This window comes from Penaeus monodon, chromosome 6 (genome assembly GCF_015228065.2).
Source record: "Penaeus monodon isolate SGIC_2016 chromosome 6, NSTDA_Pmon_1, whole genome shotgun sequence".
In the NCBI taxonomy this organism is placed as follows: Eukaryota; Metazoa; Arthropoda; class Malacostraca; order Decapoda; family Penaeidae; genus Penaeus; species Penaeus monodon.
The window spans coordinates 15,277,588-15,289,684 of NC_051391.1; the positions used below are offsets into that span (position 1 = coordinate 15,277,588).

General features: G+C 45.1%; 1 protein-coding gene across 15 annotated transcripts in view; it reads left to right on the forward strand.

The window, feature by feature from the left end:
* The first annotated feature begins 543 nt into the window (after positions 1-543).
* LOC119574267 (collagen alpha-1(I) chain-like) overlaps positions 544-12,097 on the forward strand; it is a 60,381-nt gene continuing 48,827 nt past the window's right edge. For 12 of the 15 annotated variants that reach the window (XM_037921427.1, XM_037921442.1, XM_037921444.1 and 9 more), the window contains exon 1: positions 544-682. The gene's annotated coding sequence lies outside the window, so the exon portion shown is untranslated. Of the gene's footprint in view, positions 683-8,002; positions 8,141-12,097 lie in introns of those variants that run through there. The other 3 variants (XM_037921428.1, XM_037921439.1, XM_037921451.1) reach the window with 3 other exon arrangements.

The window sequence follows — 12,097 nt, forward strand, 5'->3', positions numbered from 1 at the left end:
AAACTATTATCTATATTGTGCGGCAGTGTAGCTCCGGATGAGTCATAAGGGTGAAGAGGTTGGTGTCTGGGGTGTGTTCCTCAAGGGGGAGCGAACGACGGTGGTGTGAAGAACAGGTGCCGGGCCATCAGGGGAAACTCCGGGTTATAAAAACACCTTGTGATGCCTAAAGCTACAGTAAACATTTCTCGTCGAACAAACATCGATAAATTTGTTGGTGACGCTAAGGGCACGCGTTCTGCTGGTCAAGAATAGCTCCGAGAAGTTAAGAGTTACTAGCGCAGCGGCCGTGAAAAAAGGCTTGAAGTTCAAATAGCGAAAAAGACAGCTTCGTGGTAAGTCGAAAGGAAGGAGGCATGCGGGAAATAAAAATGACAAACAAAGAAACAAAAAAAAAAAAAAAGCTGACAGGGTTTTAGGCGTTTGTAAACGTTGGCGGGTCATGGCGAGCCGGGCTTGACAGCGAGAGCGGAGGGAGAGCTGAGGAGGGGAGGGGCAAGGGCACGGGCATGGCGGGGGAGGGGCAAGGGCGCGGGCACGGCGGCGGTGGCGGCGTGGGTGCCCGCAGGGCCGACACTGATAGTTGCACGTGTGTCAGTGTCGGGGACGGGTCGTGTTGGGCGACGCACCGACGCCTTCAACACTTACTTTGGACCGCCTTACTACACTCGCTGATTTTCTGGTAAGAAATCAGATACGTTCGTGTGATCTTAACTTGTTCTTGGTGAGTGTGAGGCAGGAAATCTACTTACTTTACCTGAAGGTCGCTGAAGTCACAGGAACTTGAAGTAAGCATTTCTGTAATTGGACTCATCGGTTTTGCAGCTGCTTACAAATGTTAAATGCGATGACAGGTAAGACACACATACAGAGAATGTAGTTCATAAATAGCAAAAGCATTTGAGGATAGTGCAAGAAGTAATGGGTGATAAGAAAAGGAGAAACATAAGAGCTAAAAATGTACACTGTAAGCTCTAGTCCGTCGACTGATGTTCCCATTTACACCTGTATCCCCTACCCATGTCATCCCACGGTCGGTCTGGGTTTGACCTAAAAATACCATGAATACTCACCAACCAACAATGTGTGTGTTAGTGTGTGTGTAAACGGAAGCTCATCTGTGTGTCTGTGTACTTTAAAATACTTGTTTGTGTATGATGGGGCTGAAGCTGATAAACAGTAGCGTGGATATTAAAGTGGCATGAAAAAAAAAACGTAAATGGTTTATAGGGGAATAAAGCTTCTTACTATTGAGCCCCAGACCTCTATAACTCGTAATATCATCACAGAACGAGTTTCCTTCCTGCATGTGACTCAACTCTCATGCATTTTCTTTTTTTTTTTTCTTTGATTGACCATAATCCGATCAAGTAATTAAACGCCTGCTGAGGAAGAAAAAAATCGTCACATGCAGCCTTCCAGATTCTCTATTGACATCTTCGCAAAAGTTTGAAATCAAACTTTGGCATGTCCTTTTCATCAGCGATTTTCCTGACTTTCCTGTACTCCTGTGTAGATTCCCCTTTCTATGTCCTGGTGCAGATCGATTAAGATAACACGCTATACTGGAGATTACGGAACTCTAAAGGGTTAAGTCTCAAACGACGCTTACACGCTCCAGTGTTTTAACAAACGAAAAAGAGTTCTGGCGATTTATTCTTTGAAGATGAACCCCGGCATCTAGACAAAGAAGCATCCAAGCTGGTGATTTGCCAACTTAGACTTAATTCGACAAGAGAAAGAAGAAGAAGAAAAACGGGGTGAAATCGAGTACTCAACACCAAGAAATTTGAAATAAGGTCACGAAAATCTAGAGCCTCCAGTATAAAAGAACACCAACTGAACAGTGTTTTGGGGATGTAGACGTTTTCCTTAGTGTAAGATTTGAGTGACAGCCTTCGGAATTACAGGAACATTACTATACACTCACACACAAAAAAGGGAAAAAAAGTCATAAGGAAAACGCTAAAGGATAAAAAGGTTATATGACACTAAGCATCAACATGTATCATAATGATATACGAAGGGAACACAGTCTCACGATTTTGCACACACCAAACACACAAACACACACACACACACCACACACACACACACACACACACACACACACACACACACACACACACACACACACACACACACACACACACACAACACACACACACACACACACACACACACACACACGCACGCGCGCGCACACACACACACACACACACACACACACACACACACACACACGTTTCCTCGTAGGTATGCGTAGCACGATCGCCCCTCATAGATGTATAAGACGGGAAAGTTCCATACAGGTAGACGAGATGAGATAGTCCCAAGAATGCTGAATGGTCACATGACGGAATGCGGCCTGCTGGAAACCTTGAAGTAATTTGTCACAGTTTTTGATGAAGGCCAACCAGTGTGTGACAAGATCGTCTAATGAAATTCTGCATTGCCAAGTCTCTCTCTCTCTCTTTCTTTTTCTCTCTCTGTCTTTGTCTCTCTCTCTTTTTTTCTCTCTGTCTTTGTCTCTCTTTCTCTCTCACTCTCTCTTTCTCTCTCTCTCTCTCTCTCTCTCTCTCTCTCTGTCTCCCTCTCTCTCTCTCTCTCTCTTTCTCTCTCTCTCTCATTCTCTCTTTCTGTCTTTCTGTCTGTCTGTCTAACTGTCTAACTGTCTGACTGCCTGACTATCTGACTGTCTGTCTTTCTGTCTGTCTGTCTCTCTTTATCTTTCTCTTTCTCTCTCTCTTTCTCTTTTCTATATGTTAGTTTGTTAATATAAATTACTTTCTCATTATCTGTCAGTCATTTCCATCTCGTTCTGCCTCTCTGTCTATCTGGGTCTATATTTATATGTTTCGCCGTCTCTCTCTCTCTCTCTCTCTCTCTCTCTCTCTCTCCTCTCTCTCTCTCTCTCTCTCTCTCTCTCTCTCTCTCTCTCTCTCTCTCTCTCTCTCTCTCTCTCTCTCTCTCTCTCTCTCTCTCTCTCTCTCTCTCTCTCTCTCTCTCTCTCTCTCTCTCTCTCTCTCTCTCTCTCTCTCTCTCTCTCTCTCTCTCTCTCTCTCTCCCTCTCTCTCTCTAAGCATATATGTTTTTTTTTATCCACGTAATACAACCCAAATAACTGCATCTAGTAACTGCATCTATATTCTTTCACAAAGAACTGATAGTTACAGACCTACTCTTTAAAACAGTGCGTAAGGTTGCTAACCCGCTGGCGTTTACGTTGCGCGGAATCTCCCAAAACAGCTGAGATGGGCGTTGAGGGCGGCGAACAACCCCTCACGTGTCTGGTATTTTTATTGGGTGGTCGTGAAGGGGTCCCACTTTCAGAGAATTTCGCCCAATATGTCGAACGAATGTGGAATGGAAGATTGCAATCTTTTTGCTGTTTGTGTAACATTTTAGAAGATACTTGTTTATTTATTTATTTATTTATTTTTTACACAAAGAATAGTGTTAGGATGTAAGACGAAAAAGCTGTATATTTCGGTTCCATCACTGAAGTTTTGTTAGGGTAGTGTATCGATAGGACATTGTGTCAAGAGATTCCGATTATCTTTTGTTTCTTCTCGAACAAGGGAGCTTAGTCACGGGCACTGCTAGCCTAGAATCGCGTACGTTAAAAAGGCATCTTCCACCAACAATGGGGAGCTACACCTCGCCCCTTTGCGGCCAGCCAACGGTGGTCGCCGGCGCGAGACGCTACGGCGCTTTTTATTCGGTGCAGCTGAAACGAGTTCTGTGGCTTACAGGAAAGGTCCTTTTTGGCAACAGTAGATTCACAAAACGAGCCAATAACTGTTCTTTCTGCAAAGACTACGATTTTACAAAATAGTTGTGAAGGCTGAGTCACGGCGAAACTGTTTGTTGGTAAACATTATCCATAATTTTCTTGAATAAATCTCATTGCAGCAACAGTATCATTATTTGCTATTCCCTGAAATCTAAAATGAATTTACTTATGTCAGCGTTCCAATGTATCAGCTGTTGTTTTTGTGAAAAAATTCCGAGTCATCTTGTGTCTGAGACTGCCTTGCCCTGGGCTACGGCATCGTTATTTCGTCTGCGCATCATTTCGGTCCGCAGGGCAGGCGAGAAGAGTGAACAGGTGATGCACACATTCCCAAACCCCGCGCGCTTTTTCTCCTTTATGCTAATGGAGTACCATTCAAACCCTTGCCCTATGGGGAAGGGATCATTGTCAAGAATTCAGTATTTACTTTTCTCAGAATCTGTTACGGCTTTGCCAATGGCGGGGTCCAGACATACACGCCGAAAAATGTCATCTTCGCATGCCAGTTTTTTTCTTCTTGTTGTTAAGTAGTATTAAGCCTATGGAGAAAACGGCACATTCCTTCACCCTAATCGACAACACTTGTTCATGATTCTCCACCTTAAATGATACGCCCTACTATTACTTTATCCCACTTTCCATCACACATCCACCATGCTTTTTCACTTATACCTAACTCCCTGAAATTCATTAACGTTCCTTCTCCACTACTGTCACCATAACTCGAGGATCAGGAAACGTGACAAACATTTGGTATTCTCTCAGAGTGGCATGTTTACCAAACCTTTTTCGTTTTGTTTTTTGTGGTCCGAATTCAGTGTCTACCGAACTGTCCCTGTCCCATCAAGAAGCAATAAAGGGGAATATATTTGTTTGCGGACTAAATGAAAAAGCTAAAGAGATTTTTTCTACGGGCCGTGATGACTCATGAGTTTAGGTTTGTATTTTTGTCTCTTGTATCACAGGAAAGACGAAAATTCGATGGCATAGCCGACCATTTGGTATACTGTATACAACTGTCGCTACAAACCTGATTTATTCTCAAGTCGGAAAGCAGAACACGACGTCCGAAAGAGTTGAGTTTAGACTATAAACCCTGGGAAAACATTTCCGGGGAAATTTACGGCATTCTCTCCGACTGTATGTCTCTACGAAGGTCGATTTTACGACGGGTTCCGCGAAAAAAAATCGGCATGTATGGTATTGTTTAAAAAATTGCGAGACTTCAAAAATTAATATTCATATTATTAACCTATAAAACATTTTTTATCTGAAAAAACATTGATCTCACTGGAGCATGAAATACCTCTTGATATATCTTTCTGATATTCAAACGTACAGGAAATTTGAAAAGTTGTAGAGGGGAGAAAGAAAATTTGCCTAATCGAATATCAAGCAAAAGTGCCAATATCTCCATTCCTCGCGTTATTATCGCATCAGTCACCGCGTCTTTCGAGTAATTTGACTATCAAAGCTGCGGGTACACTGATATCCGCAGTTATACACGCCTCCTTTGTTTTCTCAATGCCCGAGTGATTTTCTTTATTTTCCTCTCTTCTGCTTCTTCTTTCTTCCTACCAGCTTAGTTCAGCCTCCTGCCAACCGTGCCAACATTCCTAAGGTTTTTCTCCATTGATGGTATCGTCGTAATGCCACGGCCATTGTCCTCTCCGATCTGCTAAGCTTCTCCCTCTTCGTTAGAATTAATCACGCTAAATCACTGTCAGTGCCGGAGTGGAACAGTCACGCTTTTCGTGGAGTTTGTGAGGCTTACGTTACCATGAGACACTAATAAGCGGGTCCGCATAAGGTGATCAGTGTGAGAGATCTCGACCTTCTTTCACTCACGCTCTATCACGCTGGTCTGATATTAAGACTGCAGCGTGAAGGGCGTTGGCTGAGGGCGATTAGCAGAAGGCAATGACTGTTAAGGATCAGGGAGGAACCTGCTTCTCCTCATAGTCTTACGTCCATTCCCCACATATGCAGAGACAGTGACTTATGCGATCTAACCACGGTCATACTGGAGATGATGTCACCTTCAGTATCAGCTTCATATTACGTTGTGGTGAAGCGCCAGTCATCACCGATCACTAACTCTTCTGAGGAAAGAGGGCGACTTCACAACAACCCCCACGACCTCCTCCTTCTCCTCCGTCACCCCTCTCTCTTTCTCCACCTTCCTTTCTCTCCTTCTCCTTCGAACTCCGTTCCTTCCTTTTCTTCACCCCTCCTCTTCTTCTTCTTCTTCTTCTTCTTCTTCTTCTTCTTCTTCTTCTTCTTCTTCTTCTTCTTCTTCTTCCTTCTCCTCCTCCTCCTCCTCCTCCTCCTCCTCCTCCTCCTCCTCCTCCTTCTCCTCCTTCTCCTCCTCTCCTCCTCCTCCTTCTCCTCCTCCTCCACCTCCATCTCCTACATCTCCTCCTCCTCCTCTCCTACCCTACTTTCCCGACTGGGATGGATACACATGCTCCATCACAACTTCTGTATTTGGGTGCCGGATTCATAACGATCACGGGAGGCGAGAGGTGAGAGGGGGTGACGACATCCAGGAGGCGGTCCAGAGGCACGCTAGATGATGCTCTTTCGCAAGCTGGGGATCTTAAGTCTGTACAAAAAGAAAAAAAGGGAGAGAGAACTCTGTACGTACATATTTTCTCTGGTTTAATTGGCCCTAGTGATCTATAAATACCTTGATGAGCGGTTAATTGGATCACGGAGAAGCAGAAGTGTTGTAACGCCCTAATTCACTTTGATTCGAACTTCTGCCAAATCAAAGATTCATTCATGCATGCTCACATTGGTATTTATGTATCTTATATATCTGCAGGTAAATGCTTATAAATAAAAAGACATTTCGGGATAAATCTGAATCAAGATGAGTAAAGGCGGGGCATACCTGCAAAGAGATTTCATAAAAAACAATGTTAGAAAGTAGATTTACGCATCACTACCTGCAACTCAAACATATGTATTTATCTTTTACGTGCGTAATATACACAAACTACAAAATATCATCATGTACAAAAAAATACATGAAATTTTAAGTAACCACATAGCCCCTTAAATACCAGTGACGCTTCGAAAGCTCTGCCCTTCCATCATGTGTACAGAAATACGCTAAGCACTGTTCCTGTCACCTTTACCAGACGCCCTACTATGTCCATCATAAGTACGTATATAGCACCGCTATGTGTCAGTTCAAGTACACAGACCCCACAAGGCAGTCGCTATCGACTCCATTCATTCAGTCTCAACGTAAGCCACTTGAAGCTTTGTCTTCGCCTATTTATACAAATTACATATCCTGTAGATATAGTCACTTCATATTACTTCCCGAAATGAACGAGTTCATATGCATTGTGAAACGTTCGCTGCATTATATGAATGAAAATCTAAAGTAAGTCTAGATCTTCACAAGAAATAATAACACGAGGCAAGGCCGCGCATGGACGAGCTTCTCACCTGGGCGTCATATTGGGAAAGGGCTTTGCTTCCCCTCCGATCATTTCACGCATTTATTCATAAGGCAGAGAAGAATAAACAGACATCCTCCCTTTACGCGAAGGACTGCTTATATTAACACGAAGGTCGAATGATAATCAGTTGGAGCTGACAAGAAATTAAAATGCAATGTTGTCTCGATCTTGGAACGTTTCGTGTTTTGGGAAGTCCCTGTCATCACATTCTTTTTTAGTTCATCTACACCGTGATTATTTTATATAAAAAAAAACACATACACACGTGTAAACTCACATGATGAAATGAAACATGTATCTGCTGAAACAGAGTGTAAGAAGGTGAAGACTGTCTTGCCGGTTTGGTATGGTATACTTTTCGCTTTGACGACTTCCCTAACATTGAATGCACTTTCTTACCTGGAATATTATTTGATTAATTGCCCATTAGCCCCACAGCTGAGGTCCTCCTGCTATGACCAGTGACACCGCTAAGCATTCCACCCCGCCCACATGCAGGGACGGGCAGCCAGGTGGACGGCTGGAGGAGGGCGTGAATGTAAGCCTCCCTGTGTGCGTTAAGTGCGTACAATCACTGATACATTCACTCCATTCGCTAATTCATGGCAGAGTGAATGAGTGGGAGGGCACGAGTGTCGGTATGCGTGTGCGTGCGTGCGTCCGTGTGTTGGTCTCACCTGGTCTCCCGCTACCTTGACCCCCCCTTCCCTCCCCCACGAGGACCGCGAGCCCGGGCACGGCGCAGTGAAAGTGGTAGTGTCGGCGGGCACACACGGCGCTTTCGTGCTGCCTCGTGATCTGTCATTATCAACTTAATATATACATGAAAATCTGTGATTGCACGAGGATCACTTCCTATACGCCAAAGGTAAGTGTTGCTTAAGAAGTGATGTGCTCTAGTCCATTCCGTGCCGCAGGAGTGCCATTATAACGTGCAGGTGTGCCGTGCTCCGCTTCCTCGCCCAGCCTCCTCATTGAGAAGCTTCAATATCATGGCATTGACACACTGCCACTTCCTTCCTCTCTCTCCCCTTAATGCCTCACCCATCAAGAACAAATAACACACGAGTGAAAAGTTATTCCATTTCATTGCAGAACAGAACGCGGTGCCTCTAGGTGTGATCTCCCCTTGTTTATTCCCTTCGCCTGTGAGCTGTTGTGCATACCTGATACACCTGCCTATAATTCATCTGCCGTTTCTATGAGAGCCTAGAATGATAATGACGTATAGCTAAAGGCAAGTTTGGTCTAGTTTTCAGTGTCTTCTAAAAACGGATCCTTTCGTGATGTAGTCTGTGCTCGTCGTGGTGCTTTTAGTGTGGGAGATATTCACAAATATGTTGTTTGTATTTAGCATAAAACCCCCGGGATTCTGGGATTTACTTATTAAGATGATAGTGTATTAGTAATCTACCTGGCCTTTACTGGCTATATAAAAAATAGAAGCGCGAGAAACAATTTTGTTTGGCGTTTACAGTACAAGTTCCAGAGTGCAGCAAACATCGAACTCTGTTAAACTTAGGAAATGTAGTTCCAAACATTTCCCCAGTATCCCTCCTCGATGAACGTTTGGGAGGGCGGAGGAAGGGAGGGACGGAGCTGAGGCGGCCGAGATTAGGTAGCCAATACCATATAAAGTGAAGTTCACTCGGGGCTGCTTCTCATCGCATGCTGCGGTGGTGTCGGGGGCAAGAGGGACTTCTCTGCGAAGGTGATAGTCATGCATTTCTCATAAAGTCTAGACATGGTTTTAATCAGGTACATTTATTCACTCATTTTTAAAAAGAAAGTCACCATCGTGTAACTGATATCCTGCGGGATAGACGCAAATACTTTTCTATGAAAATGGATGTTTAATAATGCATCGTTCCAGTTTTAATGGATGATGTTCCTATGTGTAGCAGTAAGTACAAACGTGGAATTCGTATATACCACATAAGTGGCCTTTTCACAAATAACATCCAGGAAATTTTCTCCGTTCAGAGAAATTCAATTACATGACAGCTCAATGTATTGAGGAAGTGCATGACATGACAAGATCACTGGATTTCCGGAGCCTGAGGATCATGCACGAGCAGCAGGGAAAGGTCAGCATCACGACCTCCCTCTTGACCGGAAGACATTTCAGGAGAGGACGAATACTCGGCCGTGCGTGACGACTAGTCGGAGGAGGGGGTCCAGGTCCCCAGCAGTGTGGGTGACCCTGGACGACCTTCATCGTAGTTACTCCCGTGGTCTGCGAGTCATTCCAGTCATCGCCGAGCGACAAAAAGCATAAACTCGAGGTTTCAGTGATATCTGCTGAAAAACGTCTGGTTTTGGCCGTAATGCGAGAAAGAAACAGCTGGCCCACATGCTACCCTAGCTGGGCATGTGGGAGGTCAGTGGGTGTGATGAAGAGCTCTCGTATCGCGGCGCAGGAGTGGAGGAGCCGCCGCGACGCGTTGCTCTAACAATGGGGCGAGTAGGACGGGGTCCTTGCATGTGGGTGTAGATTGATACAAGTTTAGGTCGCAGGTTCTGTGTGGGCGCTGTGTGTGGGTATGGAGTAGTTGTAGTGTGAACTCTCGTGGCATTTGTTGCTGAAACCAGCGTCTCTCGCGGGAGGCAAGATGCATTTTGTACCAACGACATAATGCACTACACTTACGACTCCAGCGTAACGGTCATTCATGCTACTTGTTCATATCGTTTTCGTGATGATGACTGGAGACATCTGTATACTACTTGTGTTTCCCGAGAACACAGCTTATATCTTTTGTCTTCTGTGGATGTCAGATGTCAATCAAGGGTGTTTAGAGAGACAGGATAGCACAAATCACATTCAGTTCAGTATTTGTTGTAATAATACATTGATGTCCACGCGTCTGTGTGTAGGTGTTTGATGGATGGGTGCGTGGGCGCGTGTGGGTGCGTAGGTGTATGGCGAAGGCGTGCGGTTTATGCAGATAACTTAACTCTGCACCTGGCTTATAGATTGATCTGTTGCGCAATAAAGGGCGAAAGACTTGGTGACGAGGGTGCGGTTTGGGCGTGTAGGCGTGTTTAATTGTGGGGGCGGGATATTGCTTAAGTCATGATGTATGTTGGCGTTTTCTATAATGGAAAGTTATGAAGACATGGCGTGGTTTAAGGTGTGTGGAAAGCATGTTTTTGTGGTAAGAGTTGCTGTTGATGTTTACTGGATGTGAAGTTTTCTGGTGGTAGTGAGGTGTGTGTGACCTGTGTTGATGGGGGACGGTAGACGGCCTTTTGGACGTATGCTTTAGGTTACTCGGTCCAAGTGCACTTTCAGAGAGTTGATGTGTCACCGATGTTATAAAAGCTAAGAGGGTAGACTGACACACGCATCGTTTATGACGTTTTGTTCACGAAAGACCAAATTTGCGGGAGATGAATCAACGGAATGACAGGACGCAAGGCCGTGTGGGCGGGCCAAGTCTGCCCACAAAGGAGAATTTCTGTGAAACTCGAGGAGACCTGAAACAACGGGGGAGTTGGTGTGGGCGTGGGGGAGCGTGGGCGCTGCGAGTTGGTATGCATGACTTCTCCCCAACATCTGTTTACGGGAGTTAAAAGGTCGGGGCGTGGGGGAGGCGGAGGTCGTGTTATGCTTTATTATCTGTTTGCAACATTGATTGCGAAGAAGACATTTTATTCTCCGCGGGGAACATCTACCGACGAAGATTTCCAAAAATATAGCAGACTTCCAGCCACAGTATATGTAAGCTAAGACAAGCTGATATGTATGCTCGGAGTGTGCATGAGTGGGTGTCAAGACGACCCACACTAAAGCTGGTCATACGAGATCTTGGTGTAACACAGAGTAGGCGGAGGGTGGCCAGAGGACCGCGTGACGAGCCCATAAAAGGTCTCCAGGTAGGCAGTCCTAGGTAGTGTAGGCGACTCTGTTATCAGCTCTATGTAGACTCTACGTTGCCTCCCCCCCACGCTATGTTCCTCTCCTTCCCAGCCATAAACTTCCCAGTCACCGGAACTACGACGGCGAAAGCCATCCTGCTTCCTGGACCTCTACGCCGCCAACATCCTTCTGTTTCTCGTAATACTTTCACCTTCCAAGCTTTAAGCCTCTTGCAACCACGTAGTTCCCCCCCTTCACCAACCCTTAAGAGAGAACTGATGCCTTTCTTCGCCTTGTATTGGGTTGTTTCTCGCGAGGTCGTTACAAGCCTCGGAATCCTTGGCATGTCCTCTTCTTTCGGTCTCTTCGGTCGGTTTTTGGTCTCTGGGTCTCGTTTTTCCTTCTTGGTGGCAATCACCGGTGGACTTGATAAACGCGAACGACTTCCATCACGTGATCAGTCACTGGCTTGGCGTAGATGGTGCGACCACTGGCCTGCCTGACGTCTGCTTTTCTTTTTTTTAGAAGACATGTAAATTGATGGAAGGAATAAATTGTATTATAAGAAAATGCTTATTTTTCGCGTTAAGCCTAGTACCTGCTACACTGCAACAAGTCATAGATTTCAACGGTATCAGTACTAATGCCAGTGTTCCCAGATAATCATGAGATGGTACGATTTTATTCAAGTTATTGGTGTAATTACTCATTCCTCATTCATCGTGGTTTTATATTGGAATAGATGATTAATCATATTCATCCTCCTATCTCCCATTACAAGTAGATTATCACTACACTCTCCACCACCAGGGACCGCCACCACAACAGGCCCAGTCACCACCTCATTACCCCCTTATCCCTCCCTAGACGCCCAAGAGAGTGGGTATAAAACGAGAAATTTAGGGCAGGGCGTCGAGGTGCACTCACTCTCTACACGGAAATAGTCGTAGCGGCGGCCATGCC